This window comes from Phalaenopsis equestris, unplaced genomic scaffold, assembly GCF_001263595.1.
Source record: "Phalaenopsis equestris unplaced genomic scaffold, ASM126359v1 Scaffold000002, whole genome shotgun sequence".
NCBI lineage: Eukaryota > Viridiplantae > Streptophyta > Magnoliopsida > Asparagales > Orchidaceae > Phalaenopsis > Phalaenopsis equestris.
This window is the reverse complement of record NW_018164444.1, coordinates 11141398-11147267: the sequence shown is the minus strand read 5'-3', so window position 1 is coordinate 11147267 and position 5870 is coordinate 11141398. Positions and strand designations below refer to the sequence as shown.

Genomic DNA, 5870 nt, shown 5'->3' with positions numbered 1-5870 from the left:
CAAACGATAGTTTTCTTACAACTATCATATTTTATACTCACTGTGATTATCCAGATCCGGATGGAAGATTATGCTTCGACTCTATTTAAAATCTTCAATCTCTTTTGCTTTCTTTCCCAAAAAAAAATTTAAATCTTTGAGCTACTGATACATCTGCTGAATTGTTTCAGGAAAAGCACAAAAAACGAAAATACAAAAGTTCCTGGCTTTCTAGGCAACGGGATTTATTATATTATTGGTTTAAATTTCAGTATAGGAACATCAGGAACTGAAAGAAATGGTTGATATGCCAGATTGGTCCTGACTAACAATGTATGTATTAGTGTTGTCACTAACAGTTCTGCTATCTTCTTTAATTGTTCTGTGCTGAAAATAATCTGCAGGTTCCATTAACTAGAACAAATATTTAAGCTAGGACGACTGTTTCAAGTTCAACTGCTTTGGATGCCGGCATCAGACCCTTCTTTTCATCTATTTCCCAAATCTCAGGCAATGCCTCCTTAATGCTATGGATGCTCTTCAGTGTATGGTCTGCACTTGGTACCAACCCTGAGCTTCCAACCTATATTCATCAGTTTCATCCATCAGTTAAAACTGTAACCAAAATGGTCAAATAAAATGTTCCTCATGATTTATAATTTTTTATACACTACTTATGATAACAAATTTGCTTTGGCACTTCTTAATAGAATGGGAATCTGAATATATATATTATTTTCTACTTACAATGACAGTAATCAAGCCGGCTGCCTTTCCTGCTGCTATGTTTCGTGCATTATCATCAAAAAAGAGCTGAGAACAAAGGAGTTTCATCACTCATTTTCTAGAAAGAAAAAGACAAATTATTGCTATCTCAGCATGAGATTATTATCATCTTACTGTTTTTTTGGGATTAATTTTTGATATTCTAATGGAATGCTTCCAGTGAAGGTTTGCATAGAATTTTTGCAAAGCCAGTAGCTTTATTCACTGTATGGCTGCTGTTGGCTTCATCAAACTCATTTTGATCAGCACCATCAAGATAAGAAACAGCAGCACGATTTTGATCAACTTCATCATCAAAGCTAACAGCTTTATTAAGTGTTTCAAAGCAAATCACACCATGGAAGCAGTCCTCCACCCTTAGCCTTTTAAGTACTCTTTCAGCTGGAGCTTTGTCAGCATTTGTAAAAATCTGAAGTATTATTAATTCTTAAAACATGTTAATATTTTCTAATATAGTTCATAAAACTCAACAAATAAAGCTAATAGATTTGGCATACTAATTTTCTCTGAGGCATTGACAAAAGCAGGTTCTTCAACACCAGATCCAGCTTCAAAATCTCGTACGGAAGTTTTCCATGCACATATTCATGGAATTCATCATCATCAAACTTGTAGCCGAGTGCCTGCAGTAATTAAGAGAAGCACTAAAGTTAAAATTCTGCTCTTCCTTTGTGAAATAGAAACAGATACACCTTTAGTCCCGCCATTGTAGTTCCATGTTCCTTGTACAAATCCAAGCACATAAGCGGAACCAGGCTTTCCTCAATGTTTAGATGCTCCCTCATGTAATCTGCAATTAAATATAATTCATTAACTCTCTTCCCAGTTAATTGAAAGAGACATGTTCTGATTTTATTTTATTTATTTATTTATTTATCACAGTTAAAACTAAAACTGGGTTAAGCCTTGAATGTTCTTTCGGCACGCTAAGTTTATGCCAGAACTGAAGGGGTACAAGGTGTCATCCATATCTGTAACAAAAAATATGTCAATAATTATTATAAATTAATCAATGTTTAGGAATAATGAATGCTTTGTAATCCAGAGAAGGAGATTCAAAGACCATAACACTTTCATGGATGATGAAAAGGGCAAGTTAAAACCCACCAAAAAGCAAGCACTCATACTTGGTGCCATTTGTCATGGAGTCCATCCATACAAGTTTGATCTGCAGACGATTCTCTTTTCAGCAACAAAAACATTTCCCAAACATCCCAACAAAAATAAAATTTTAGAAGAAAAGAAGTACCTCCAAAAAGAGAAAAGGAATGGCTTTCCCCAAATAAGAACAGCTGATTGTGAAAGTGCTTGAGGGGGAAGGATGCTCCAAGAGCGCCATTTATAGGGGCCGGCAAAGGAGAATTGGTGAGATAAAGAAAGAATGTGGGGAGGAATCAACAACCAGAAGGGAATACAGAAGCATATTTCATTAAGGCGGAACTAATCCTTTGATTCGCCTTCATCCCCAACTCCAAGTGATTCAATCCAACCACCCAAAATCTCCAAAATAATATGATTCTATTATATTAAATTCGGTACATAATATTCTCTACTCAATTTATCTGTAGTTAAATATGAGCTCATGCTGGATTATGAATTATTTGTTAGTTGTTTGTTGTCAGCTACATCAGCAGCCCATGTGGAGGAAAGACGATGCTAGAAAGAGTTCTGTAAATTAACTGTTTAATTTTTTTTAAATGCATAAATTATACATTTTTATAAATAATTTTTTTTAAAAAAATATAAATATATTATGAATATGAAAATCATAAAAAATTGCAGGATGCACATGCCCCCCCTCAGCCCTCTACTAAATCTACCTTGCTGACAAATATCTACGAGAATATTTGAATTGATAATACATGATTGTCATTATTAACATCCAATTAATGATGAGAAATTAGGAACATAGCATCCAATTCTTATGCATTAACGTATTTCAATCCAAACTTTCATTTTTACATTCAAAGTGCTCATTTCTTTCTTATCACGTCAAAAACAGTACTAATACAACATTTAATGCTGAAATCCACCTTTTCATACAATAGCAAGGGTGATTTGCCTCTAAATATGAAACTTTAGGTGCCAGAAGTAAATGCATAAGAATTAGGTACTAGATATATAACTTTTTCCAATTAATGATATGTTGAGCATATTTTTAAGTCAAAATAATTCACATTTCTTCGGAGATACTCGCTTATAACAATGGAAAGATTACCTTTCAAACCCGATCTTGATTACTAATTTCAATATGTGAATATGCCATCAAAGTAGTACATGTTGTGCGTAGCCAATGAAATCACGCCACGATACCCCGCCTGACAGAGAAAAAAAAAATGGCGCAGTAACACGGCGAATATTCTCCCCCGTGTTATTCATGTGTTATTAACACATGAATAACACGGGGGAGAATATTCCCCCGTGTTACTGCGCTGTTTTTTTCTCTATCGAGAATATTCCCCGTGTTATTCAGGTGTTATTGTGTCCTGAGAATATTTTTGGTGTTATAATAACACATGAATAACACACAATAACACATGAGGGAGTATTCCTCGTGTTACTGCGCTGTTTTTTTTTTATCTATCCCGCGGGGTGTCGTGGCGTGATTTCATTGGCTACGCACGTTAATTCTACGTGCGTAGTACTGATGTAATATTTTTTCGTTAGCAACAGGTCCTTGGACTTCTACAAATTGGATTACCTAAATTACTAAGATATTCTTCCACTAGCAGTGACTTCGATTATCTTATGCCATCCTTCCACTGTGTTGTTCTGAATATCAAAAGTATGTAAGAAAGAAAGCATAAATACTATTGCAAAATTGGTTCAGTTGGTGGAGTGGGATCAATGCTGACATCCAGCAAGCATTTGTGAAACTTCCTCTTCCAATGACCGGAATGAAATGCAGCATGTGGACACAAGGTTTCAGATTTTTGTGAGTTAGAAGGAAATATAACTTGGTTTATTCTTATGCTCTATTTTATCTTTTTGTTCTTTTAGAAATGGACATTTAAGTGGGAGAAAGATTTTAACTTATGCGGCATATGCAAGTGCACGTGTCGTTCGAGTAATCCAATACCGAACTGAAAATCATTCCCATGAAAATTGAATTATATTTTTGCTGAGTTAATTACGAACTTATGACAGCTTAGATTTGATCCGAAACTACAAATAGTTTCATAAGAAAATCTCATGTAAAAATCACAAGTGTATTAATATTTTTATTATATTTTAATTGGGATTTTCACTTACCCACAACTTAAAAGTTTATTAATGACAAAATAAGCACCTATACTTTAAATATTTCAAAATAACAAACTAAAACTTAAAACTCATCTTTTTACCCACTGAACAGCCCTCCCGTTCGCTTCCATCTCCCGCACCGCTGTCTCCAGCATCTTTCCGTTCGTCATTATACAAGAAAAAAATATTACATTAGGACTTCGAATACATTCAGAATTTAATGATGGGGTGTCGCGTGCCATTTAAGCTCTATATTTTTAACACTGACCAGTGTTGTTGTATTGCAGTAGAGCGCCTTTGACACTGACACACCATTGGATTTGAAGGCAAATTACGTTGGGAGTACGTACTGATGTAATATTCTTTGCTATGCAAGGCGGCATCTCCTTCCCGCGCACATTTTTTCCCGTGCCTAACCTGCATCTCCCTCCCTTCTCCTGCGCAGCACGTCGGCTCCAACTCCAACCCGTCTCCTTCCCTGCTACTGCGCAAGTAGGTTGGCTCCAACTTCATTCCATTTCCCGTCCTTCTCCCTCGTAGTAGGTCGGCTCCAACTCCAGCCCATCTCCCTCTCTTCTACTGCGCGATAGGTCGGCTCCAGCCCTTCTCTTTCTATTCCATCCTATTTTTTGCTGTGAAATTTATTATCTGGTTGCTCATCAAAGTCAAACCAACCTTCTACTTTTATTATGTCTTTTCTGTGAGTTTATCGTAGCCTTTAGATCTGTGTTTTTGTTATGGCAGAGTGATAGTCATAATCTCAAGTACACGGGAATTAATGTTCTCGATCGCCTTCTTACGATAAACCCAAATATTGCAGAGTCAGTTGGCTGTTATTGATTGTCTGGAGGTAAACTATAGCAAAATTTCAATTACAATATATGTAATTACAAAAGTGGTTGTTGTTAATTGGTTCAGTGTGAATGTTTTTATACTTTCTGGATATGTTTGCAATCGGGTTATCAATCTAATACCGCTGTTTCCGCAATTTCTACAGAATGTTGTTTTTGACTTCATGCCTTGTAATTTGCTTCGTTATATGTATGGGAAAACATTATGCAAAAGCTTTGAACTGATCAATTTAGAATTTTGTAATGTTCCTTGATATGATATATACATATATATATGATCAGATCTTTGTGGCCTTCAAATGAGCAATTTGTTTTTGTGCATGTAGACATATAGTCATCTTCTAAGCTCGAACATTGAATGAAATTATTATCAAACAAACTACATAACCTGGGATGAGATAAATCATCTACAAGTCACAATAAGAAGTAATTTTTTGAATGTGGATTTTCATGTTAATTATCTTCCTACTCTATAGCTCCATGAGCCTACTACCTAGGGGTCTCACAATCACCATAATTAGGATCTCTTCAACCTTACTGGTAATCTGAAGTACACATTAGGCCCCATAGCTTGGAAGGAGACCCTGCATCTAAATTTAATAGATTTCTCGAGTATCAAATATCATGTAAGACTTTTATAGTGAATCTAATTGGATGTAAGACTTCTCTCTAGTCAATTTAATGTAATTTGATGTATCTTTTATAAGTCTTACATTCATTTGGCTCTTTTATAACAATAGGAAGCTAAAATTGTACTTTTTGGTTTATTTATGTATTTAGAAGCTTACAACTACTTTTATTGTCATTTATAGAGAGATTTAAAGTGGTGGTTATAATGAACTTGAAGAAGAGAAAATAGAGGAAATAAAAAAGGGCGCTGTAAAGAAGCTAAGGTTTGCCTCATTTACTATTTTAAAGTTATTTTTGAGCTACGAATGATGAATTTGAAAACCTCAATACAATCCAAAAAAAATGGTTTCCCCTTGAGAATAAAATTCATTTTAATCCAAA

General features: G+C 35.0%; 1 pseudogene; it reads right to left on the bottom strand.

Annotated features, from left to right (window-relative positions):
- Positions 1-211: 211 nt before the first annotated feature.
- LOC110038227 lies at positions 212-2276 on the bottom strand (annotated as a pseudogene).
- Between the last annotated feature and the right edge of the window lie 3594 nt (positions 2277-5870).